This window comes from Salmo trutta, chromosome 13 (genome assembly GCF_901001165.1).
Source record: "Salmo trutta chromosome 13, fSalTru1.1, whole genome shotgun sequence".
NCBI lineage: Eukaryota > Metazoa > Chordata > Actinopteri > Salmoniformes > Salmonidae > Salmo > Salmo trutta.
In genome coordinates, this window is record NC_042969.1 from 15,328,573 (window position 1) to 15,355,240 (window position 26,668).

Genomic DNA, 26,668 nt, shown 5'->3' on the forward strand with positions numbered 1-26,668 from the left:
CGTCTTCTATGACAACAATCATTTTAAGAACTTTAAACCTATGTCTGACACACTGTAGCCTAAGTCAAATAATTCAGCAGACTTTGCTTATGTATCGAGTCTAGAAATCCAAAACATAAGAATCATGCCTGACTTTGGTAAAATGATCACCAGTGCAGTTTTCAGTTTCCCTGCAAGGCAGTAATATGTTAATATGTATAAAATGATAAAATACAAAAACATTTGTCCCTAACTCATATAATTTCACAGTGAAAACAGTGATCTCCATTTCACCCACACAAATCAGTTATCCAAATACTGTAGCCTACTTCACACTTGGATCCTTCATTTAATTATTTCCATAAAATCAAATTAATTGTATGACCACCAAGACTCTAATCAGGGGAAATTAGTATAATGTGAACTTTTATGACCCATGATCCACATGGATTAACCCCCCCCCTTTATAATTCCATAATACGAAATAACAGAATGCTATTGGATAGCCAACAAAGATTCCACTTGAACCTTAAATGTCCAGGAAAACATAGGTAACACACCATGTACACACTGAGGCACGACCATGAGCAAATACATGAAGGCCACAGAGAGACAGGTGTTGCCAAAGGGGATGGAACAGAGATGAGGACCGATCTGACTGAGAGGGGAAAGGTCAACAGACAAACTGCTCCGTCACCTCTTCTCTTCCAGGGCCATGGGTGGTGACGGGCGGTGACAGTGGACCTGAGAGAGCATGACAAAGTAGCAACATCATATGATCACAGTTGGGGCTAAAGTCTTGCCGTGGGCATCGTACCCCTAGCACCAGTAAATGAGAGCATCAGAAGGCAAAGACCTCAATTAGTAAAACAGTACCTCACAGCTCCACACATCCCAGGGAGTCAGAACATGGGGTGAGAGAGGAGGCCTCGGGGAGCATCATCACAGCTCTGGTGCAGCACCTGTATATACGGAGTAGGAGGACAGATAACTTTACACAAGTGTTGATGCCTGCAATACAGATGCAAGTTGACATTTATTGTCATGAATCTTGCCCTGGGGGCAGGCAGAACTGGGCGATTTCCACTCGATGGACCAGCTGCAAAGTCAAAATTGTCTATATCTTAAAAATTCATTAAAACAAACATGTGCTTTTCAGTCTTAATTTAAGGTTGGGGTTAAGCATTAGGATTAGCAGTGTGGTTAAGGTTAGGGTTAGGTTTAAAATCTGATTTTGTGACTTTGTGGCTGTGCCAGCTAGTGACGACTCTGCAGAGCTGCCTCCAGGGCAAGATTCATGACAAGAAATTCCAACCTGCAGTACAGATGTCAGGGCTAAAGCACTCGAATATTCAACAAATGTATATGGTAGTGATATATTCTGCTAGGACTGCAGCTGATATAACACTGCCTTCCACATCTCCAAATTTGATTCTCCCACTGCACCTTTCAGCCCAAACAACAAGGCCAGGGTTATATTTTCCCTGTATATAAATAACACCTATTATTTCATTGTCTGTCGGTTTAGTATCTTAGTGAATTATCACTGTTCCCATGTTCTTCCAGACTTCACGTCCCCTCGCTACAACCGAGCACAGAGTATTCAAAATCCATTTTCACCTGAGAACCTCCACCACGCTATGATGGAAAAACATTTGTGCTATTGTCATGAACGTCCACTGGACACTATTGTTATTATATGTTATGGTCTTAGTTGCCACTACAGCAGCACAACGAGAAAGAAAGGTGTGGTACTAGGCCTGGAGGGGGGACAGGTAATAGGGCCTGTTGAGAGGGGGCAGTGGGGGTTGGGGGGCCAGGTGCTGGTGGCAAATGCCAGACTATTGCTAAAGCGACCTCATGCCAGGATAATGCAAGGGCCATAGGTGTCCCCGAGTCAATCCGAACCCTCATGCTGATAGTCTTTCAATGCCTCTCCAGTAATTACTTTTCCCTGTTTCAATTCTCCTCTGGACAAGCCCTGGGAGAGACAAAAGAGGACATATTTTGTTTTCAGCTTTGCAAAAGTGCACAACCATTACATGGCATGTTTTAACATCTCTTATTTATTGGAAAGTGCAAAATGTGGTTCTCACTTGGATTATTGGTCACAAACATTGAGAGTGTTTTTGTTGTTGTTGTGCAACTAAAAAAGTGTGAGGCTAAATGTAAACCTGGACAATATCATAAATGTAATTGTGATAAAATAACCAACAACATTATGAAGTTCATATTTTATTCAGATAGTACTTTACTCAATAGGTGTGACTGAAAGTGCATTTTTTTTACTTAAAAATGGCTTCGTGACGGGCAACATTTCACATTTCATACATATTACACACTTGTCTAGTCACTGATTCTGAGATAAGGGACACCTTTGACATATGTACATGATAATCTCTCAGTTAAAAAGCAATATTTCCAAATATTTCCATATATGTCTTAGAGAAATTCTATCCATACCTAGGTAAAACTGCCTATGACATATTTATTTTGGGAGCTTCTCTCTCCAAATGTTCCACTTCTTGCCTTGAAAGTACCTCATAACATAACAGTCTGAAACGGTTCAAATTAGTTTTGTTTTTTCCTTTTGTGATTTTATATTTTTTCATATGGTGTGTTATGTTATCATAATAACCATGAGTTTGAAATATATTCTCATTAAAAGAAGGCCATGTATGATTTATGTTATTATTATTGTCTTATTAATTAGGGCTGAATCAATCAAGGCTGGATAGGCCTATAATAAATCAAATACATTGCTTTTTACTGCTCTACCCGAACAAAATAAGTAGGTAAAAAAAAAACACAATTCCAAAAACAAATTGGTCGTATATGTTCTCAATAATGTCCAAGAAAAGGCGCAGGAAAGTTTCATGTCAAACTATAGACTACGTGTCAATGTTTCAGATGATAGCCCCCCAATGCAAGCCGAACAATACGCACAAAAAGAAACTGTGCAGCCAGTGCTTTGCGTTATTAACGATTCACTTGGCATGTCCTTGAAAGGCTCAGGCGAAATGAATGTCTAGGAAACCTCAATCGTGCACTATGGGTGAAATTCTGCCAATTTCCCGTTAAAAACGATTAATGTGCCGCCTGGTAATGTGCAGCTGTGGGCGAATTGAATAAAAGTCCAGTCATGGACTTCAAGAAATTGCGCACTTAGTTTTACATGAGAGAAACCCGTTACTACAAATTATACAAATATCACAGAAAACTCTTCCATACGTGTTGTTTAACTAGTCATAACGTTGGGTATGTGGGCTATTCAGCGTTTCAACAGGCCCAAAGAACCGGAATGAGACAACGTCATTGCGCAATTCCAGATCCAATGAAGGATTGCTGTTAATACATTTATCTTAAAAATGAACAGAATGTATCGTATTCATTTGACCCTAGTATGTATAACACCCAGAACAGTGCTGCAGTTAAGAATGAGAAATGTAGTGCCATATGCACAGTTTGTATCCATTCTTGCCTGATATCAATAATGTATCGCCTCTCCTGTCTGCCTATTACATCTAATATGTCGTCGTTCATGCATTAGCAATGATACAGTGACAGAGATGAAGGGGGACGCAAACTGCTGCTGGTGTAAAAGTGATATTGTAAGACCTTACTTTGTCTTCCGTGGCTCTACTGGACTAAACAGTAAGGGCCATGTTCACACCTCTCCAGGATATGTGGCTTCAGATGCATAGTTCCATGGTTACGATCAAAACGGATCTCTGCAACATCCAAATGGTATATCACACAAATGTGATGCTTTGTTTGTACAATACTTAACGAATGACACACTCCAAGTGTACACCAGCTAACACAACCTAAGCCTACTGTACACCATGCTTGAGATACAACTGTAGTCTACATGGCAAACAGCTCCCTAAACATTACCTCAAGTATAATACGTCTATGTGAGTCTGTCCAAATTTCTGATAGTGTGCCTGCCGAATACTACGTTTAATTTACTTTGTCTAGAGATTTTTTTGTGTGTATTACCTAAATAAGGTGAAATCTGGGGCATGCAGACACTAGTAGACTGGTTGTCAGAGTCAGTGAAGTGTGAAATTGCAACACCAGACAGCCGGCATAAAAGCTCAGAAGGGGGCTAATGTCCCTGCTACATTCACAGAACATTTTTCTAATGGCTAAAAAGAAGGAGAAAAAACCCACAGATTTATGCTCTAGTCAGTTTAGTCATTGTTTTCCCCCATTTTACGTCTGTCTTTCTCAGGGTTGCTGCTTTCTATATGTCCATTTTGTTATTTCATTAAGATCGACTAACGAGATGACGACTCTGTTCTCTATGTTAAGGGAAAATACTACAAGGAGTGGGGGGGGGTTGATTGTGTATCAGGCTTGATCATTCACCCCCCCCCCCCACTCCCCACCCCCCCATTAGCCACCAGCAGCCTGAAATGTCGCAGGAGGAAGAGACAGAACAATTACAATTAATAACAGTGAGCAGCTCTGTTTCCGCTTCACCCCACCCAGCTGACACACCCAATCACACACTGCACACACACGCACGCAGACACTCAATCACACACTACACACATGCATGTGGCTTGTGCACACACACAAGCACACACACAGGTACAGACGGGTGTTGAAGGAACCATGTTTTCATTCTGAGAGAAAAATCAACAGAAGCGTTTGGTTTGTTGGCCTTGACCGTTCCCATGTTCATTCTGGGTGGTATCACTTCTTTCAGCTCATTCTAGTATCATTACACACCAAAGAGCCACCAAATCTCACCGACTCTGTCCTTAACATTCCCTCTGGTGCAAAATGTAACCTCTCTCAGAGCTGAGGTCACTGTTCTGGTGGTCTGGAGTCCCCAGTCACTGGACCAGCTCGTCCTACCAACACAACTCCCTAACAGCTTGGACTCTATTGTCGCTATAGTCCATTTCAAACACCTTCTATTGTTCAGAGGAAGGTTTTTTTTGGGGGGGGGTCTGTTCAATGCTTGAAACATGTTGATCATACCGTGATTGATTGACATGTTTCACAGCCCAATCAGAATCATTCACCTTTTTAGGAAAGAGTTGAATATCGGCCACGAATAAGTTGATGTGGAGTTGAAGAGCCCAACTGTGACATGGACTAGATTCATCCAAAACACCTGGTCATAGAGTAGAGAGAATGTAACCTCTGGTGCAGAAACACATCCAATGTTTTCATAAACTATCCAGAATCATAGAGAATGTTTGCTGGTCTAAAGATGATGCAAGACAAAGATAAATATGATATGTGTTCAAACTATGCCCGAAACTAAAGTTGCAGAGTGCTTTAACCCGATGAGAGGCCTTCTATTGGCTTCTCTGAAAGTTACAAAGCAGATAAAACAATCTCGATAGGGAGACATTTCCAAGTTAATACAACATTGCTAATCACGAGACATTCAGGTTATATATTGTTTTGATGAAGGCTCCCATTGGCGGCAGCTGCAGACAGACTTTTGGCTAAGTATAGGAGGATAGTAGACAGACAGCCCAAGCGGTTTAGCCTTGTTTAAAATTATTAATCCACTTCTAATTCCAGCTGGCCCCCTGAGAGAGGGACCCCTATCCAAAAAATCAGCCCATTCATTGTGAGGTCTGGCAGAAGGGGGAGACTGGGCGTATTTTCTTCTGCTCCAATCAGTTTCTAGTGGTCCAGAGATTAAAAAAAGAAGCCCAAGCCACGTCTCGATGGGGGAAGTAACAGAATCAGACATTTTCTAAAGTCAATGAATACCAACACAATCCGGGGCCATTAATAAGTGCATGAGACAGAAGCAACAAGTATTTCTGCATCCCAGAAAGAGTTGCCGTCTTTAGTACAATTTAAACCGTTAATGTCGGGCACACATGGGCACTCTTAATGTAGCAGATTAGATGTGATTGGAAGTGATATCTCGACTGATTGCGCGAGACCAAAACACTGTAAGTGCAAAGTAGAAGAGAATTTGATTGAAGCTGCAGACTGATACAAGCGTCTTTTACAAGCTTCATGCATCTGGCAATGATAAAGACACCTCTGCCTGTGAACAGAGCAGTCAGTCAGTTCCCCATGCCTCCAACCCAACAATCCAACAACCCAACAACCCAGCAATGCAACAACCCAACACAGCCACAATCCAACTCCAGGCAGCTACAAACGACAATCAGCCTTTAAAACTGACTCATGGGCCTCCTGAGTGGCGCAGTGGTCTAAGGCACTGCATCGCAGTGCTAGCTGTGCCACTAGAGATTCTGGGTTCGAGTACAGGCTCTGGCGCAGCCGGCCGCGACCGGGAGACCAATGGGGCGCCGCACAATTGACCCAGCATCGTTCGGGTCAGGGGAGGGTTTGGCTGGCAGGGATGTCCTTGTCCCATCGTGCACTAGCGACTCCTGTGGTTGGCCGGGCGCAGTGCACGCTGACATAGTCACCAGGTGCACGGTGTTCCCTCCGACACATTGGTGCAGCTGGCTTCTGGGTTAAGTGGGTATTGTGTCAAGAAGCAGTGCGGCTTGGTTGGGTTGGGTTGTGTTTACGGAGGACGCATGGTTCTTGACCTTCGCCTCTCCCGAGTCCATACGGCAGTTGCAGCGATGAGACAATACTGTAACTACCTATTGGATACTACGAAATTGGGGTGAAAAAGGGGTTTAAAAAAAGAAAGAAAAAAAGGGCTACCACAGCTAACTGCCAACCACACTATGTACCCCCCCCCCCCCCCAGTCTGAGGGAACTATGGCTAACCTCTGAGGGGATCCCACGCTGTCACTTCCCTTGACTTTTTCAACATTTTGTTACCTTACAGCCATATTCTAAAATGGATTTAAAAGAAAATCTCTTATCAATCTACACACAATACCCCATAATGACAAAGTGAAAACAGGTTTGCAGAAATTATTGCAAATTTATTACAAATAAAAAACAGAAAAATCTTTTTACATAAGTATTCAGACCCTTTGCTATGAGACTCCAAATCAAGCTCAGGTGCATCCTGTTTCCATTGATCATCCTTGAAATGTTGCTACGACTTGATTGGAGTCCACCTGTGGTAAATTCAATTGATTGGACATGATTTGGAAAGGCACACATCTGTCTATCTGAGGTCCCACAGTTGACAGTGCATGTCAGAGCAAAAACCAAGCCATGAGGTCGAAGGAATTGTCCGTAGAGCCCCCGAGACAGGATTGTGTCGAGGCACATATCTGGGGAAGGGTACCAAAAAAATGTCTGCAGCATTGAAGGTCACCAAGAACACAGTGGCCTCCATCATTCTTAAATGGAATAAGTTTGGAGCCACCAAGACTCTTCCTAGAGCTGGCCGCCCGGCCAAACTGAGCAAGCGGGAGAGAAAGACCTTGGTCAGGGAGGTGACCAAGACTACGATGGTCACTCTGACAGAGCTCCAGAGTTCCTCTGTGGAGATGGGAGAACCTTCCTGAAGGACAACCATCTCTGCAGCACTCCACTAATCAGCCCTTTATGGTAGAGTGACCAGACGGAAGCCACTCTTCAGTAAAATGCACATGACAGCCTGCTTGGAGTTTGCCAAAAGGTACTTAAAGACTCTCAGACCATGACAAACAAGATTCTCTGGTCTGATGAAACCAAGATTGAACTCTTTGGTCTGAATTTCAAGCGTCACGTCTGGAGAAAACCTGGCACCATCCCTACGGGGAAGCATGGTGATGGCAGCATCATGCTGTGGGGATGTTTTTCAGCAGCAGGGACTGGGAGACTAGTCAGGGTCGAGGGAAAGATGAATGGAGCAAAGTACAGAGAGATCCTAAATGAAAACCTGCTCCTGAGTGCTCATGACCTCAGACTGGGGTGAAGGTTCACCTTCCAACAGGACAACGACCCTAAGCACACAGCCAAGACAACCCAGGAGTGGCTTCGGGACAAGTCTCTGAATGTCCTTGAGTGGCCCAGCCAGAGCCCGGACTTGAACCCAATCGAACATCTCTGGAGAAACCTGTAAATAACTGAGCAGCAATGCTCCCCATCCAACCTGACATAGCTTGAGAGGATCTGCAGAGAAGAATGTGAGAAACTCCCCAAATACAGGTGTGCCAAGAATGGTGACGAGTTGGAGGGTGGGGGTCCATGTGACATGGAGGAGTTTAGAGGGGAACAAGGTGGATCCGGTACCATAACAACCCCCCCCCCCCTCCCCCCCAATGTCTGCTTCTCATTATGGCTGTCTTTGTCACCATGAAGGCTTTTCATATCTCCACATCCACCGCTTGGTCATTTACCATACATTCAGCCTTCAGACATCAGTCACATCCCACACAGACACACACATGTGCACAAATACACACACTCTACACACACACACACAAATCCACCCACACCGGCTATTCTGACAGAAAATTGGACCCAATTAAAAGTAATCGAAGGCGGAGAAGTAAAAAGCATTTTAATATCCCATGCTTTTAATTCTTTTCATTTGGCTTTCATCAGTTTTTCCCCTCTCTTGCTCTTTCCCACTCTCTCGCCATGCCTCTATCTTTCATAATGATTTTTTGAGTGCTGCTAGATTGACAGAAGAAATAGATTGTTGTGGAGATACTGACTATTTAATGAATTATTTATTATTTTAAAAGTTGCTGGGTGGTGATGTTCCCTCACTGTTACAGTTGATGGAAAATTACAGGCTGGTGCGACAGTGAGTGACATCTGAACAGAAGTGTCGGGGCAGGGGGTGGGCCATGCCCACTGAACCATCCAAATGTGCCCATGCCCTTAATGCCACGGCAACAGCGCCTACCCAACCAGGCCTCTGCTTCTATTTCCTAACACTTCCCCTGAACAAAAGTGTCATATTAATCATGGGCGCCCGTTTCTCTCCACCTCTCACTCTGTTATTGTTGCCATCCTAATAGTCAAGTCTCACGCTAAAAACGACAATCAATTCACCTCAGCATGAGCCCAGAAACATCCACTACTGTGAACATAGCCCCCTAAAAACCCTCCTGAATTTAGCAAGCCTTCATCAAAATGATCTGTCCTCTCCCTAAAACCGATAAGTAGGCCACCGAGAGTGGTCTGGGGAGGCCTGTGTCATTATTGATTTGACATGTTAATGAATAATTCATTTTCAGTGGCTGGCATCAGCTGTGGCCACTGTTTATTAGTGCTGAGGTGGGACAGAGAGAGCGAGAGAGAGAGAGAGAGAGAGAGAGTGAGAGAAAAGGAAGAAAGAAAGAAAGAGAAAGAGAGCAAGATAGAGAGAGCGAGAAAGAGGAAGATAGAGAGAGAGAGAGAGAGACAAAGAGAAAGAGCAAGATAGAGAGAGAGACAGAGAGAAAGAGAAAGAAAGAGAGAGAAAGACAGAGAGAGAGCGAGAAAGAGCAAGATAGATAGAGAGAAAGAGCAGAGGATAGAAAGACAGAGAGATAAACGAGAAAGAGGAAGACAGATAGAGAGACAAAGAAATAGCAAGATAGAGAGACAGAGAGAAAGAGAAAGACAGAGAGAGAAACGAGAAAGAGGAAGACAGATAGAGAGAAAGAGAGAAAGAGCAAGATAGAGAGAGAGAGGAAGATAGAGAAAGAGCACGATAGACAGAGACAGAGAGAAAGAGAAAGAAAGAGAGAGAGAGAAAGACAGAGAGAGAAATGAGAAAGAAGAAGATAGAGAGACAGAGAAAGAGCAAGATAGAGAGAAAAAGAAAGAAAGAGAGATAGAAAGACAGAGAGTGCAAGTAAGAGCAAGATAGACAGAGAGAAAGAGCAAGATAGAGAGAAAAAGAGAAAGAGAAAGAAAGACAGAGAGAGAGAGAGAGAAAGACAGAAAGACTGACCCGTATGTCACCTCACTCCACTTTCCAGTCCTCTCCAACTCACACCATTGGGTACAGATCTATGATCAGTTTACCGTTTCCAAATTCTAACATGCATCGTAGGGGAGAAACACTCGAAACTGACCTAGGATCAGTGACTAAGCGCAACTTAATCCTACCTTCTTCAACCCAGGGTCATTGTGGTCAGAACAATAACCCAGGGACCACTACGCTCCACCACTCTGGGCCAAGCTTCTTTATGTAACATTTATGATCTCCAGTAATAACATTAAATGTTGCAGTGCAATCCCAGATTTCATATGATTTCTTCTGCCCGAGTGCGAGGTGATTTATAGTTGTTTCCAGCCTCCCTGGCGCTCTTGGCTGGGAGTACACAAGCCCAGCTTTATATCTGGGCGTAAATCACACACAACCACACTCGCTGACACAGGACCCAGCAGCTGCCTGTTTTCATACTGTACGCCTTTAACTTCAGAAGACTTTCTAACTTTGATAAAACTCTCAAACCGTTGTTGAAAAGCTAGTAAAATGAAGGACACATTTGATGGGTGCTTACATGTACAACTGTGTATTATATGCATGTGTGAAATGGAAATGTGTTTTTTTGCATATCCCAACTCCCCCTGAGACACCCTCGGAGGGTCAGCCGTTATCAGCGGCGACCCGGAGCAATTAGGGTTAAGTGCCTTGCTAAAGGGCACATCAACAGATTTTCCACCTTGTCGGCTCAGGGATTCGAACCAGAAACCTTTGGGTTACTGGCCCAGGCTACCTGCCACCCCCTTTAGTTTATTTAAGTCTCCTGGTATGGCCTCTGGTCAGCCCTAAGTTGAGAAGGAGAGGGACTGAGTTTAGCAACACCTCAGGTAAATCTCTAGACCTCTCACAAACACTGTAGGCATGCAGCGCAACCTACTATGGTGGCCTCATGGCCACGTCCGAGGCTGGTGACAGGATTTACTGACATGACTCAGTGAGAATATCCCACCCCATAACCTTCTAACACACACACACAGAGGCTTTGTTGTAACATCCTGACCTTTTCACTAGTCAGTTGACATTCTGTGTGCTTTGAAATAGAGTTTGTGTGCTCAGTGAGGAGGCTCCACTGACTTCAGGCCTGCCGTCACATTACTTCATAGAGTTATTTATTTGATCTTAAACAGAAGGAACTGTGTACGGATGACTAAGATATTTTTAGTGAGCTGTCTGACATTGGATACACGTTAAACATATGCAACACACACCGGACATAAACACATGCACAAAAGCACACACACAGACTCATACGCAAGAACACAAGTACATGCACTGAAGCACGCACTGAAGCACGCACTGAAGCACGCACACACACACACACACACACACACACACACACACACACACACACACACACACACACACACACACACACACACACACACACACGCACACACACAGGTCAGGGCGCCATAAAGAGCCTGTCGGGGAGGACTAAAGGAAGATGAGTTATGCGCTTGAGTTGTCTGTGACCTGTGACACTAGTCCATGTGATATCACTGACTGGAAAAAGCCTATGGGACTGTTAATTCCTGTCCATTCCACTGTAAACCTGGATAACACCGTTGTAAACCTGGATAACACCATGGTAAACCTGGATAGCACCGTTGTAAACCTGGATAACACCGTTGTAAACCTGGATAACACCATGGTAAACCTGGATAGCACCGTTGTAAACCTGGATAACACCGTTGTAAACCTGGATAACACCATTGTAAACCTGGATAACACCGTTTTCAACGTGGATAACACCATTGTAAACCTGGATAACACCATTGTAAAGCTGGATAACACCCTTTTAAACCTGGATAACACTATTGTAAACCTGGATACCACCATTGTAAACCTGGATAACACCATTGTAAATATAGATAACAATGTTGCAAACCTAGTTAACACCATTTTAAAGCTGGATAACACCACTTTAAACCTGGATAACACCCTTTTAAACCTGGATAACACTGTTGTAAACTTGGATAACACCATTGTAAATCTAGATAACAATGTTGTAAACCTAGTTAACACCGTTGTAAACCTGGATAATACCGTTTTAAACCTGGATAACACCACTGTAAACCTGGATAACACCGTTGTAAACCTGGATAACACCATTGTAAACCTGGATAACACTCTTGTAAATCTGGATAACACCGTTGTAAACCTGGATAACACCCTTGTAAAATTGGATAACACCATTTTAAACCTGGATAACACAGTTTTAAACCTGGATAACACCATTGTAAACCTGGATAACACCGTTGTAAAGCTGGATAACACCCTTTTAAACCTAGATAACACCATTGTAAACCTGGATACCACCGTTGTAAACCTGGATAAGACCATTGTAAATCTAAATACCAATGTTGTAAACCTAGTTAACACCATTGTAAAGCTGGATAACATCACTTTAAACCTGGATAACACCCTTTAAACCTGGATAACACTGTTGTATACCTAGATAACAGCATTGTAAACCTGGATAACACCGTTGTAGACCTGGATAACACCGTTTTCAACGTGGATAACACTATTGTAAACCTGGATAACACCATTTTAAACCTGGATAACACCGTTGTAGACCTGGATAACACCCTTTTAAACCTGAATAACAATGTTGTAAACCTAGTTAACACTGCTGTAAACCTGGATAACACCGTTGTAAACCTGGATAACACCACTGTAAACATGGATAAACACCGTTGTAAACCTGGATAACACCATTGTAAACATGGATAACACCGTTTTAAACCTGGATAACACCGTTTTAAACCTGGATAACACCGTTTTAAACCTGGATAACACCATTGTAAACCTGGATAACACCATTGTAAAGCTGGATAACATCCTTTTAAACCTGGATAACATCATTGTAAACCTGGATACCACCGTTGTAAACCTGGATAACACCATTGTAAATCTAGATAACAATGTTGTAAACTTAGTTAACACCATTTTAAAGCTGGATAACATCCCTTTAAAACTGGATAACACCCTTTAAACTTGGATAACACTGTTGTAAACCTAGATTACAGCATTGTAAACCTGGATAACACCATTGTAGAGCTGGATAACACCCTTTTAAACCTGAATAAAACCGTTGTAAACCTGGATAACACCGTTTTAAATCTGGATAACACCGCTGTAAACCTGGATAACACAGCTGTAAACCCTGATAAAACTGTTGTAAACCTGGATAACACCGTTTTAAACCTAGATAACACCATTGTAAAGCTGGATAACACTGTTTTAAACCTGGATAACACCATCTTAAACTTGGATAACACCCTTTAAACCTGGATAACACTGTTGTAAACCTGGATAAGACAGTGGTACCAATCACAGCAGTCCTTTCAGCTGTACAATGTCTAATACAATCTCCCCCGCCCCTCTCCTCTCACTCCTCCCCTCTCTCGATCTCTGGCCTTTTCCTCTCTTTCTCTTTCTTTCTATCTATCTCTCTCCCTCCCTCCCTCCCTCTCTCACCTTGTTACTGTAGTTATAGGTGGTTAGCTGCTATGAGAGCCCAGACTAACTGCCTTTGTTAGCAACACCGCTTTGTGCCTGTGTTTCTGTCTCTCTCTCCCCTTTCTCTCTCTCTCTCTCTCTCTCTCTCTCTCTCTCTCTCTTTCTCTCGCTCGCTCTCTCACTCTCTCTCTCTCTCTCAGGGGCCACAAGGAACTCTAAGTTTCCATTCATGCTTCTCATTATCGGGGCATGTTGGGGTTTTTATGGGGCCTTGTAAACCCCTGAATTACAGCACTTTAAAATGGATCCTGACACTATTATGTGACCGTGCTTATGGAAAAGCCTTTCATTGCTGGACCGAGGACTTAAAATGGTGGACGACAAAAGAGCATGACTTGTTAATTATTTTTAACAGCCGGATAAAATGATTATGAACTAGGTAGGATACACAAATGACCAGTACCAGAAATGTTACATAATAAAATTACTTCCTCTTTGGGAAAATAACATGATGTCTTAGAGGAACAATGAAACATGTGCATAACAGACAAAATCGTATGTGTAATTGTTTTTGTATGGGAGAAGTTTTCCATCTTACTTTATTAAACAAATGAAAAACAAATTAAGTTGAATTATGGTTCAACATTGATTTATGAGGCATCACTTCCTTTAAGATGAGGATAATAATGTAAAACACAATCCTTTCAAATAAGATACTTAAAATTCAACAACACTAGATATTCAATAATGAAGATAATGGTAATGGAAATCTAAATTGTAATTAGGGTTGCACATTTTGGGGAATATTCAGAGATGGAAACTTTCCGTGGGAATTTAAGGGAATATATGGGAATTAAGGGAAATATATGCAAATTAATATTAATACCATTTAAATGTAGATGTTTTTTGCATTGTTATATTTACCATATCACATGGAGACAGAAACATAAACCTTTTACCTTATCATAAGTAGACATAATTGCAAATTAGTAAATCCTTCCAATAGAAATAAAAAAAACAATTTAGTTACGAATTGAACTTTAATTAAATGAGTTGACACTTCACATCGGATGATTTCACTGAACAACAAAAGAAAGGAAATATTGAATGATCTCCAATGATCCAGCGCATCTCCCAAAAACATTTTCAACATACATCTGTAAAGCTTTGGTGATGTTCCTCTCAGGCTTCCATGTCTTCTTCATGAACCTCCTCAATGTCCACCTCTTGAACATCAGACTCTGAGGCCTCATCTTCACTGTCACTTTCCAACCTTGTTGAGGATGGCTCGTTGTCAGGCTCAAAAAGCCAAAAATATGCCCGGATGGCCAACAATTTTTCAACCCTTGTATTGGTCAGTCTGTTGCGTGCTTTGGTGTGTGTGTTCCCAAACAAGGACCAGTTGCGCTCTGAGGTGGCTGATGTTGGTGGGATTTGGAGGATGATGGAAGCAACAGGGGAAAGAGCCTCAGATCCACAAAGTCCCTTCCACCAGGTGGCTGATGAGATATGTTGGCACGACTGCCATATTGCATCTCCATCCCAAAGCCCTTGCTTGGAAGTGTACTTTGCCAGACTGCCAAGAACCTTGCCCTCATCCAGGCCAAGGTGGCGAGACACCATAGGCCTTGTTGATCTCTGCACCAGACAGGATGCTCTTGCCAGCATACTTGGAGTCCAACATGTACGCTGCGGTGTGTATGGGCTTCAGGCAGAAGTCTTCACGCTTTTTGATGTATTTCAGAACTGCAGTTTCCTCTGCTTGGAGCAACAGTGAAGTGGGCAGGGAAGTACGGATTTCTTCTCTTATATCCGCAAGCAGAGTCTGAACATCAGACAGGATGGCATTGTCCCCCTCAATTCGTGCAATGGCTACTGCTATAGGTTTCAGGAGTTTCAGGCTGCTTACCACTCTCTCCCAAAATATATCATCCAGGAGGATCCTCTTGATGGGGCTGTTTATTTTGGCAGACTGTGATATGGCCATTTCTTGGAGAGACTCCTCCTGTCAAACATGATGACAGCCCCACCCCAAAGGGTGTTGCTGGGCAGCTTCAATGTGGTGCTCTTATTCTTCTCACTTTGCTTGGTGAGGTAGATTGCTGCTATAACTTGATGACCCTTCACATACCTAACCATTTTATTGGCTCTCTTGTAGAGTGAATCCATTTTTTTCAGTGCCATGATGTCCTTGAGGAGCAGATTCAATGCATGAGCAGCACAGCCAATGGGTGTGATGTTAGGGTAGGACTCCTCCACTTTAGACCAAGCAGCCTTCATGTTCGCAGCATTGTCTGTCACCAGTGCAAATACCTTCTGTGGTCCAAGGTCATTGATGACTGCTTTAAGCTCATCTGCAATGTAGAGACCGGTGTGTCTGTTGTCCCTTGTGTCTGTGCTCTTGTAGAATACTGGTTGAGGGGTGGAGATGATGTAGTTAATTATTCCTTGCCCACAAACATTCGACCACCCATCAGAGATGATTGCAATACAGTCTGCTTTCTCTATGATTTGCTTGACCTTCACTTGAACTCTGTTGAACTCTGTATCCAGGAAATGAGTAGATAAAGCATGTCTGGTTGGAGGGGTGTATGCTGGGCGAAGAACATTCAGAAATCTCTTCCAATACACATTGCCTGTGAGCATCAGAGGTGAACCAGTTGCATACACAGCTCGAGCAAGACATTCATCAGCATTTCTCTGACTACGTTCCTCCATTGAGTCAAAAAAACTTCTGATTCCAGGAGGACCATGAGCTGTTGCTATCGATAAGGTGTCTGATTCGTCATTTTCACCTCGAATAGAAGTAGAGGGACTTTTGTCAGAGGTCGCTTGTTGTGAGCGCTGAGGGAACTTTATGCACTTGGCCAGATGATTCTGCATCTTTGTTGCATTCATCACATATGATTTGGCACAGTATTTGCAAATGTACACAGCTTTTCCTTCTACATTATCTGCAGTGAAATGTCTCCACACATCAGATAGTTCCCGTGGCATTTTCCTGTAAAGATTAGAAAAAAATTCTGGAGATTTACTGGAAGGTTTCCGACCCTTTGCAACCCTAATTGTAATAGTAAAAATTGTATTTTTATTGTGATATATAACATTTTTTATCAAGAACAAAAATGAAAAGTAATTAGGAAGTATTTCTGCGCAGAGAAAAGTAATTTCTAAATTATTACAAAGGCAAAAAGTAGAGATATTTTATGATTTTATCATTACACAGACACAAACAGATGAATTGTATTTCCAATGTTCACTGGTATATAAACATGGAAATACAGTAAATATAATTACACTTTAGTTCATTTACATGCGTGTGTTCGTGCATGCATGCAGGTGTATGAGTAGACCTATGTGTGTTGGTACATATGCATGTATATATTCTCTGAAGGTCATACTGGGCTGAGTAGAGGCAGGAGCAGGCTGTTGGTCGTCAGAGCAGAGCGGTGGGTCACAATAAAAGGTGTCAGCCAGTCAAAACAGTGCCCGTTATTCCAGCCTGGGCCCAAGTGGCGGTGAAGAGGCTCTTTTCAAGCGCCCTTAATGTGGTAAAGAGATCTCCTTCACAATTGGGACACTCCAAGAGGCCATCCCCGGCAAACAGGCGAAAACAAACACCTCCCACCCCCACCACCCCTCCAGCCTCCACCCAGCCCACTAATTCAGACCTCATGTCCCAGTGTGCACCACTGGAGGCCCAGCCACCAGCAGACAGAACCAGGTGATCCCAAATGAAACACTGTCTCCTCACAACTTCACAACACTTTCAACTGCTATGAGAGATGTTCTACTCAAAATAACGATTACTGCTGGCACTGCGAAGCCACATGATCACCTTGGCAGTGTCTGGAAATGTTACCTACATGGTTATGAAAGTTAGCAGTGTGGTGTGGTTCACAGAAGATATTAAATGCATTGCGATCTGCTCCAAAACGCCACCCCTCCGAATTCATACAGATCTTCCCAGTGTCAACATTTACTTTCCCCACTAACCCAACTTTCTGTGTGCACTGATACACCATTGTTATTACAACTGCACTATTATGCACGGTATATTCCTGGCTATGTTCTAAAATCAACATCTAACTTATCCATCCTCCTTTCACTCTAACCTCTCTGTCTACAGTCAGGGCACAACATCACTGTATAATTTAGAAGAGTATTTTCTCCTCTCTTTGAAAAGGCCGAGTCTTCCTGTTCCACACAGTGAGCTGGTTCACTGGAGTTCACTGGGGTGACTTCTGTGGGTCCACATGGGGCCATGGTTATTTTGTGGAGGAGAGAGGCCTTTGAATCCATCTTACCAGGCAGAGGCTGGGGCTGGGGCTGGGAGGAGAGGAGACAGCCTGAGCAGTAGCAGCCCAGCTGGCCTAGTGACAATTTGGCTGACAATGGCAGGAGAATTAGCACTCACGTTTACAAGCACCACCTCAAATTACTTCTCTCTCTTTCTCTGCCACACTCACAAAAGAGAAAGAAAGCAAGTTGAAAGTGAACTTTATAAGACGCTGCAGAGGCCAGACATTGTCGGTAATAAGTAAAGGTTGCCGGGATCCAAATCCATAATCATGATCATAAAAGAACACAAATTAAACAATTATACTAGCTAGCTAACTCTCTCTCTCTCCGGCAGATCCCAGACTGGAATGGGACTCATGGGGCTTGACTGAATTCAAAGACAACACCATCTTCTTCTACCTCCTCTATTTTCTCCCTGCTCCTCCATCTCCTTCTTCTTGTCTGTTGAAACATGTGGTCAGCTGTTGTGCTTCCATGTGGTCAGATGATCAAAGCTTGGGAGCGTTGGTAATTGTCCCCCGCTGAAGCGCTGCCCTGGCTGGGATCAGGCTCTCAGCAGGTGGGGGGGACAGCCATGAGAACGGAGGGAGCGGGTGGAGGAACGTGAGAGGCCCTGCCTAGTAGAAATAAAGACTTCCTAAGGGCTGCTCTCTGACAACAGATCCCCAAAGGCATAGTGAAAAATGAAGCCTAGCTTCCCACATTAGCAGGGGTTGGAGCAAGGAGGAGAAAGGGGCCGCCGATGAGGGGGGGGGGGGGTTGAAGGAGAGAGATGGAAGCATAAGAGAATGGGATTATAATATTGGCTCAGAGAGGGGTGAGTGATGATTGTACACCACATTTTGCATCGGGGCTTAGAAGTCGGTCTGTGTCCAACGCCAGGGTTTTTCCAAAGGTGTTCTCTGAAATATGAATGCTGTGTTACTTCTCCTCGCAAACACACGCACACACACAACCAAATAAAGTCGGCAGTTGTTCTAACACAATACACACACACTCACACACAGATTGAAGCGGCGAGACGCATACCATGGCGGTCCTAGTGTTTACCTGAAGACCAGGGGGAGCTGTGAAAGCTCACAAGTCGGGCTACTTCACATGTATGTGGGAGCCCGCAAAACACTTTTCACTGCTGTCCGTCATTTTGATTGCCCAGCACGGCTCCCCCACCACGCCCCCACCCCTCGGCCAGATGGCTCTTTTTAACTGTCTGCGGGCTCTTGCACCTCCATACTAAATCCCTGGGCTCTGGGCTGGGCTGGTGGGTAGAGGAGCTGGAGGGAGGGTGGGGAGGGGAGGAGAGGAGGGGGGGATCTCTGTGGACAAATGGTTTCGGAGGTAGCAGAGCAAATAAAACGGATTAAGGGGAGTCTTTTCACAGACACTTCAAAACTACTTTGGAGCTCGTCCGCCGACCGCAGCTTCCCCCCACACATCCACCCCAGCCCCTGATAACAGCAAAAAAAAATCTGCCAATCACAGCAAGCTAGGGAGAATCTAAACTGTGTTCACCAAGGAGAGCTAAGACATATATATAAAAACAAACCAACATAGGGCACAAAATGCTTTTTGGAACCCAGAGAAAGCACTAAGGAAAGGCCGGACTACTCTTCAAACCTCATGACATTACCTTTAAGAAATGTAGCAGATTCATTATGACCAACAGACTAGTGAGGCGATCTCAAAACCAACATAATCTTTCACTGCGGACGGAAGTTAATCAATACATTCATTTAGGATTTTTAAAAGCTTGAAATGTCTCTGTGTCCTCTGTTGAATGGTTCTGTTCAAGTGTAAGTGGACAGACTAAGTCCACGTAGCGTACTGTAAATAGGCCCGGGAATTTGTGACTCGTAAAAAAAAACACACACTGCACTGGATTGCCAAGCCAATCACTGAACATGGCTGATGTTGATTGCATGTGCTGTCCTTTCAAGTCGTGGTTATTGTTCTGAAGAATCGACAAATTGCACAATATCCACGGGCTGCTTTCCATGAACCACTAGGACACGGCTAGCAAAAGAGGTTAAAGCACATACTGTCCAATACGAACGTGACTCAGTTGTCACCTCTTGACTAATTCCAGCCAAAGGTTCGTTTTTGACTCCCCGCTGCGTCATGTCATTATGTTGCCTAGCAACGTGCCATGATTTATTTTTAGCGACACAAAAATTAAGATTCCCATTTTGTTAACACAAAAACACTTATGACTGTCTGGCATATATTAATTTGTATAAATTATGAGTCTAATCAAAAAGACAATTGAAAGAGGAAGTATTTGCATAAATTCGGTGAAATTTTTGTATCTATCGCTCAATCTTACTGAATTGACTGTGCAACCATTGTCTTTGATGAAACACCTGTCATATTTTAGAGGCAGCGTTTAAAAGACGGAAAACAACATTCCTTAACATAAATAATGATTTACTTCGATCAGAAATAAAGACCCTGTAAATAAGGCCCTCGCTTGTCACACGTTATTGTTCATCCTAGTACAATACCCGACGGCCTGCTTCAAGCATTTCCCTCTCATCCCGTTCATGGACATGGCTCAGAGGCCTGGTGTCACTTTGCACCCAGGGCAGTGAGCAAGTGAACCTCCTCCTGATGATATGTCCCCATGCATGCAGGGACCTCTGCAGGGACCCGAGGGTCACTGGGATCACTCAATTAGTGCAGGAGAATGATCCTGCCCAGCCAGGACTGAACCCTGACACAGTACCTGCCAAACACTGTCAGGCTGCACTGCCACCAACCAGCCCGCCGTCTGTGTGGACGGGTGGGTGGGTGAAGGAGTGGGCGGGGGTGGGGGTGGGAGAGTGTTGGAATGGGGGGTTGGGGGGGGCGGTATGTTCCTGCCTGCCTTTTTCTTTCTGCCTCTACCTGCCAGGCTCTCTATTATTCGTTTGTCTGTCTGTCTATCCGTCTGTCTACCCATCTGTGTGCATCCTGCCATCCTAACTGATTGTCTGTCTCTCCTGTCGCTCTGTGGATTATTGTGTTCTTAGCTCCCCAATGACTGTGCTTCAATGCATTTTTACAGATCCTGTGCTATTCATGCGGAAATAAATATTTCCTACAGTGTTCATGCTTTAGTGCTGATGGTGTACAACTTAAAGAAAGAGAGTCAGTCAGTGGAGATAGCAGGAGTTTAATTAGCATGTTCTCCTTGATAGGTCCCCAACCCCAGCCAACAGATATAGGCCAATAGTAGGAAGAGGCACTGCAGTCTGCCTTTGATTCTGGAGAGAGATAGTAAACACACAGACACAAACTAGACACACACGCTCAAGTGTGCATGTACACATAGACATACACATTTGCATGCATGCACGCACACACACACACACACACACACACACACACACACACACACACACACACACACACACACACACACACACACACACACACACACACGGCAAAGAAAACAACTACTGTCCTCGGAGTAGTGAAGAGCAGCGAAAGTAAGTGTGTGTTGTCTCAGATCCCATGATGAGGGATGGGTTCTAGGTGAGCTTCATTCTGACGGAGGGGGCTTCGGGGGCTCGATAAACTCCTTCTCTCTTTGTTGTTCTAGGAACGTATTCCCATTGCTGCCTCTTGAAGATCATGGTAACCTGCTGTCAGCCAGAGAGACGGGGGCCCTGTGCCATTAGACTTAGATGTGTTCTTGAATCAAGAATATGTCTAAAACAAGAACAACAACAACAATATCAGTCACTTCCTGGGAGGCACACGATCAAGGAGTAGCAGCTGCCTGTTGCTAGGGAAAGATGATTTATCTCACTATTAGTCTATTTCCTGTCTCTCTATTTCTCTTTTTTAGAGACTACCTCAAAACTACTCAATTCAGCCTTGGGATGCAGTCCCAAACAAATCAATACAGTACTGTCTATATCTGTCCTCCAGGCTAGGAAATGTCTGTTGAGTAGTAGACACACACACACACACACACACAAGGAATATAGGTTTCCTCGAGACAATGTACTGGATATCATAACAACAATCAACTCTCTTACTCCCGATCCTATTAAGGATTCATTTGACCTCTAAAACTTTGCAGAGGCTCAGTGAGATGGAAGTCAGTGGAACACAACAGCTGGCACTACCATTTACATGAGAACACAGCAACTGCTGCAGCTGCCATCACTAGGCATCTGCCGGGTAAATACTGCTATGAAAATAAACATTCCTGCGAGGCCACATACACTATCTATCTCAGTCCTCAGGGGTAATGACATGCATTATCATATAAATCCAGGTATGCTAACGCCTCGCATTTCAATTCTAAGTTTGTTATTTTAGAGGTCCAACTTTCCAACTGCCCAATCACCAGTTTGCACTTCACTAATGGTGCCCTTTTGGTGCCCATTAATTGCCCAATGATGATCTTTACGCTCTTCAAACAGTCACACGTTGCCTTGTGTCCCGGTGGCTGACATCAGACTGGGAAAGGCCCTGACCCCAGCCCCTAGACAAGGAGGAGGAGAGTAGAAAAAGGTCACCCTAACCACTGATCCCATGTCAGATGTTGTACCATCCTCTAATGCAGGGATCATCAACTAGATTCAGTCACGGGCCGATTTATTTCTTGAGCGGATGGTCGGGGGGCCGGAACACAATCACTAATAATTTGTAGACTGCAAATTGACCACAAGAAAGCCAAACAGATATAATGTTGGACTAAAACATAATCATTTCAAACCTTGCTTACATTTGTATACGATCACCTCTCTCTATTATGCGTGGGAATACTTTGGAACAGACTTCTTAAAATCACTTGGAGCTGATTTCTTGGTGTTTTTACAGTCTTTTATGTCCAACAATGGAAATAATAATAAAATAAAATCATAATAATTTTTGCTCAGAAAACTCAAATAAAACCACCCGCGGGCCAAATTCGGCACGCAAGCCGCCAGTTGGTGAACCCTGCTCTAATAGTTACTGATATGATCGGAGGTAGTGTAATCTGATCTTAGATCTATAGTAAAGAGCTTTCTAGTTTGAGCTAGGGGAAGGAGGAGTGGGCCTTGGTGCTGGGGGGGAGAGAGGGCCGTACCACACCTGTGTGTGTTGACTCTACACGTCTAGATATTTGATTAGCTGTAATCCAATTGAGGGAGACGGCTTCCTGTTAAGCGAGGTGCAAAGGGCCTAAATAAACAGTTTACAGGACAAACACCAGCCAGTCCACAGCCCACTATGGCCCATTGCACCAGCAACAACAACATTGTCAAAGTGTGTGTCCTCTGCTAGAGCTTGACCCTTATGTCTGGTAGGTCATTTGCCTCGGTTGCAGCTGCAGTGCACTTTAGGAGCGATATGAAGGAGTTTGGTCTTACTAAAAGCATCATAGTAGGAGAGGGAAGGAAAGGGGGTGAGAGAGAAAGCACAGGTTGGGAGCAAAAGCTAATTTTGACATAAAAGCTTCTTATCGTATCTAACATTTTTCTTATTTTAGCCCAGAGGTGTTATTAAGGTTTTTAGAAATCACATTTTCAAGGAAGATCAAGAAAGGGTGACTAACATGTGTTTTCAACTGCAAAACAACACAAATCGGTTGTTATTAGGTTATTACAATAGAGATCTGGTCGACTTTCATCAAAGCCTTTTTCCTTTGCAAACACCAGCGAGCCCCAGATCCTTTGTTGTAAAGCTTTATGTCAAACGGGTTACAAACAAAGGGAAAAAATACTGGTCATTCTGTTTGGAGAACAATTGGTCGGCTCTCTGTAACAGTTGGTTCCTACAGAAAGCATGGGTTTAATGGGAATAAATAAAGCTGAATGGCCTAAATACACTGATGAGAAAAAGGCTGATAACCATGGCAACAGCCTCCTTTTCTAAATAGTTTATTGAGGCCCGAAGCACAGTAGGAACCAAAACGGTTTGGTGTGTCAGCCTCCCACTAATATAAGTAGACTATACCAACACCTCCACAACAAGGTCCATGTGATGCTCTGGAACAGATGTGTTTGTCGACTCTGTGGAGTTTAGACTCCCTGCCTCCCTAAAGCTGTGCCAGGCCTGTTACAAAACACAAACAGCTGGGTCTCCTGCTTCCCCATGTGCCCACCGACCAAATTACTGGCACTCACTGGAGGGGTACCAGGGTATACACCAAGTCTGTGTGTGTCCGTGTAAGGAGTGTCTCAGACCATGCGTGTGGGTATAGGAAAGGCACAATGAAGGACGAGTCTCACACAGCCATACTGTTCTCATCAGCGCAAATGTCAAAAGTCATGTCCTCCTTCCCTGTCACTCACTTACAGAAACAAAAGACCGTCAGCACTCTTTCTGAGGGTTTTCAGCAGACATGATGAATTCCAATATAATTGCCTACAATCTCATATTAATGGGGGTGGGAAAGCACATGCACAAGAACAAAAACATAGCCAAATGTCAAATGGAGAGATGAGACAGACATGGGGGTAGGAATAAAAAAAAGAAAAATGAGTCGAAATGAAATCTAAGTTCTTTATGTTGACCTCCATAACCGTGGCCTCGCAAGCATGCTTCATTTCTGTCTTAATGCTTTGCTCAACCATAAGGTTTGTTCTCATTTCTCATTTGAATTTCTACCTTGCCATTGTTTGTTTCTAATTCTCTCATTATTATCTTTGGCCTACCATGTTTTTAGCTTATTCAAAACGTCAAACTATCTGAGATGGAACTCTGCTATATTCATTGATTGTTTGATCATGAAACAGCGCCGCGGGACTGTCCTCTATCAAATAGACTTCGGCTATCGGTCCAGATCATCCGACATACGAGAGAGAAAAAAACGAAAACATATTTTCAGACATTTTATGCCGCTTTGCTGGAACTCTTAGCTCTGTCTACATCGCTCTCTTGCGTTCTGTAAATATAACATATTTATTGAAATAGCGCTGCCTGACTCCTCTTTACTGCGCTGTGCCAGTCAAGTTGAAATAGGTTAGGTGTCATCTCTCACATCACGATGGTGTCACCATCGACCATCATCCTCAATAGGCAATACTACTGTAATATCGCCCGACCCTAATGACAACCATGCAGCATTTCATACCACACCGCATCTAGAGTGTTCTCTAGCCAATCATAGCTGACCCCTCAATCATAGCTAACCACCAACAAAGAGAGCCAAACGGTCCAAACGGTCTCCAAACCCAGTGAATCATCTTCAAAGTTTCTCTACAAGCCCAAACATCAACTCAGATCAAAGTGCTAAACACATATAACTGCTGTGCTTTCTCCATGGCTCAGCATTGTTAATGTCCCTGTCATTTGTAAACACATGTAGTGTTGCCACTAATCCTCTATCAGCGTCGACAATCAACTTGAAACAGACACAGCTAAGGGTTAAGGAAGTAGTCATTGTTTTAATAGAGAGAGAGCTGCTACAGTGTACCCTGTAGTGGCGCTCCAGTGGAGACGCAGCGATGGGTGGCTGAGCCAGTCCAGATGCCCGCTGACGGACCAACTTGCCTGAGAGACGCCCAAGCTGTCTGGGGCTTCCGACAGCGCTCTTCATCACCACACTCACCACACACACACTCCCTCCACATGCCATCTGTGAACACACACACACACCACACCAGCAACACCCACCAATCAACCAGCAGCAGCAGAAAAGCGGGGAGACGCGTTAGCATCATGGCTAAGACCGCAGCTCTGCTGACTGCTGACAGGCGTTAAAGAGAGATAGAGAGCGGGAGAGAGAGAGTAAGGAGGAAGGGAGACAGAGTTGCTGAGCCAGATGGTCGTCCTAAGCTAAGCTAAGCGCTAAAGATTGAGCTGCCAGAAGACAGCCGCCTTGGGCCACTCTGGTGCTGCCGTGTGTGGGACTGCTGCTGTGTGTGTGTGTGTGGTGTGCTTGTGTGCCTATTTGCTTGCCTCTGTGTCTGTGTGTGTGTCATAGTGTGTGTCGTGTTTGGGGTAGTGTGTGTGAGCCGTGGCGTGGTGCTTGTGGCGTGTAGGGTCAGCCCTCTCTGGCGGTGCGCGGCCCTGCACTTGCATCAATTACAGCGGATGACGGTGACAGCTGTAATTACAGTGCTGTAAGTGTGATTAACCAACGGCTCTGTCATGGAGATCAGCAAGCCACCTATTTCATCTTCAGCACCCCTCTGACCATAGCCGCGGGAAGAAGGGGTGCTGAGGGTGCTGCAGCGATCTCCAAAATTGGGAAAGAAAATCTAAAAAAATAACGAAATATAAAAAATGGTGCCGGTTTTTTTTTCCTTCACAAAAGTAGTGCACTGGGCCTTTACTAGTCCTGTATTAGCTGACTGATACAGCCCTCTGTAGCGCGGGCTACATCGTTAGGGCAGAGAGCATGTTTTAAAAAAGATACATGTTTTTATTGTCAACAGATAGATGCAGTGAAATGTGTTGTTCTAATGAGGATCTACAACAGTAAGTAAATGGCAGTATTAGACTGAAAGATGTAAGGTCATTCCGTGAGGCTTTCCATGTTTATTAGTTGCTCATTCAACATACAGTATTTGTTGCTACTTCACTCAATCCCGTTTTAACAGTTTCCCTTCCTAACTGTTTTACATTCCCTGAGATCAACCAGAAATGTTTTCTTGGCCAAATATTTTCATAAAAAGCCACACGTGGTTTCTCGTTTCTGCATCATCAAATTTTGAGGAGGAGTAGGGGCGCTTCGGTGCAGCGGACAGCAGTGTTCCGGAGCGCACAGAGCTTCGCTCTGCCACTTCTCACAATGGTGCTTGTTTCGTAAAGTTAGATCAAAGTTGAATCAATGTCTTGGAAGATTCATTAGTATTCTACATAACAGAACCAAATACAGTATAATAGTATAGTATAACGTTACTGTTACACCAAAAACACCACCTCATTTCTGATGAGATTTTAGGATCTTCAGCTGAATAGTCAAAAAGAAAATCAAATGTGGCCAAAACGCAACAGCGCACACCACTAGGCAGGGGGGTGGGGATGGGAGGGTGCAGCCAAATGTTTTTATCCATGTATGCTACACTGTCCCGCAAAATCATCCTGCCGTCCCTCATTTGTGAATTTTAAATATGGTCACCCTATCCCCCCCACTCTACCTCAGCAGGGAAAAGAAGTCAGGAG

General features: G+C 43.9%; 1 long non-coding RNA gene across 2 annotated transcripts in view; it reads right to left on the reverse strand.

Moving 5' to 3' along the window:
• Positions 1 to 638: 638 nt before the first annotated feature.
• The window catches only part of LOC115205286 (uncharacterized), a 49,204-nt gene continuing 23,174 nt past the window's right edge, over positions 639 to 26,668 (reverse strand). For both annotated transcript variants that reach the window (XR_003880578.1, XR_003880579.1), the window contains exons 3-4: positions 856 to 941; positions 639 to 723 (exon numbers count right to left, since the gene is read on the reverse strand). This is a non-coding gene — a long non-coding RNA (uncharacterized LOC115205286). The remainder of the gene's footprint in view (positions 724 to 855; positions 942 to 26,668) is intronic.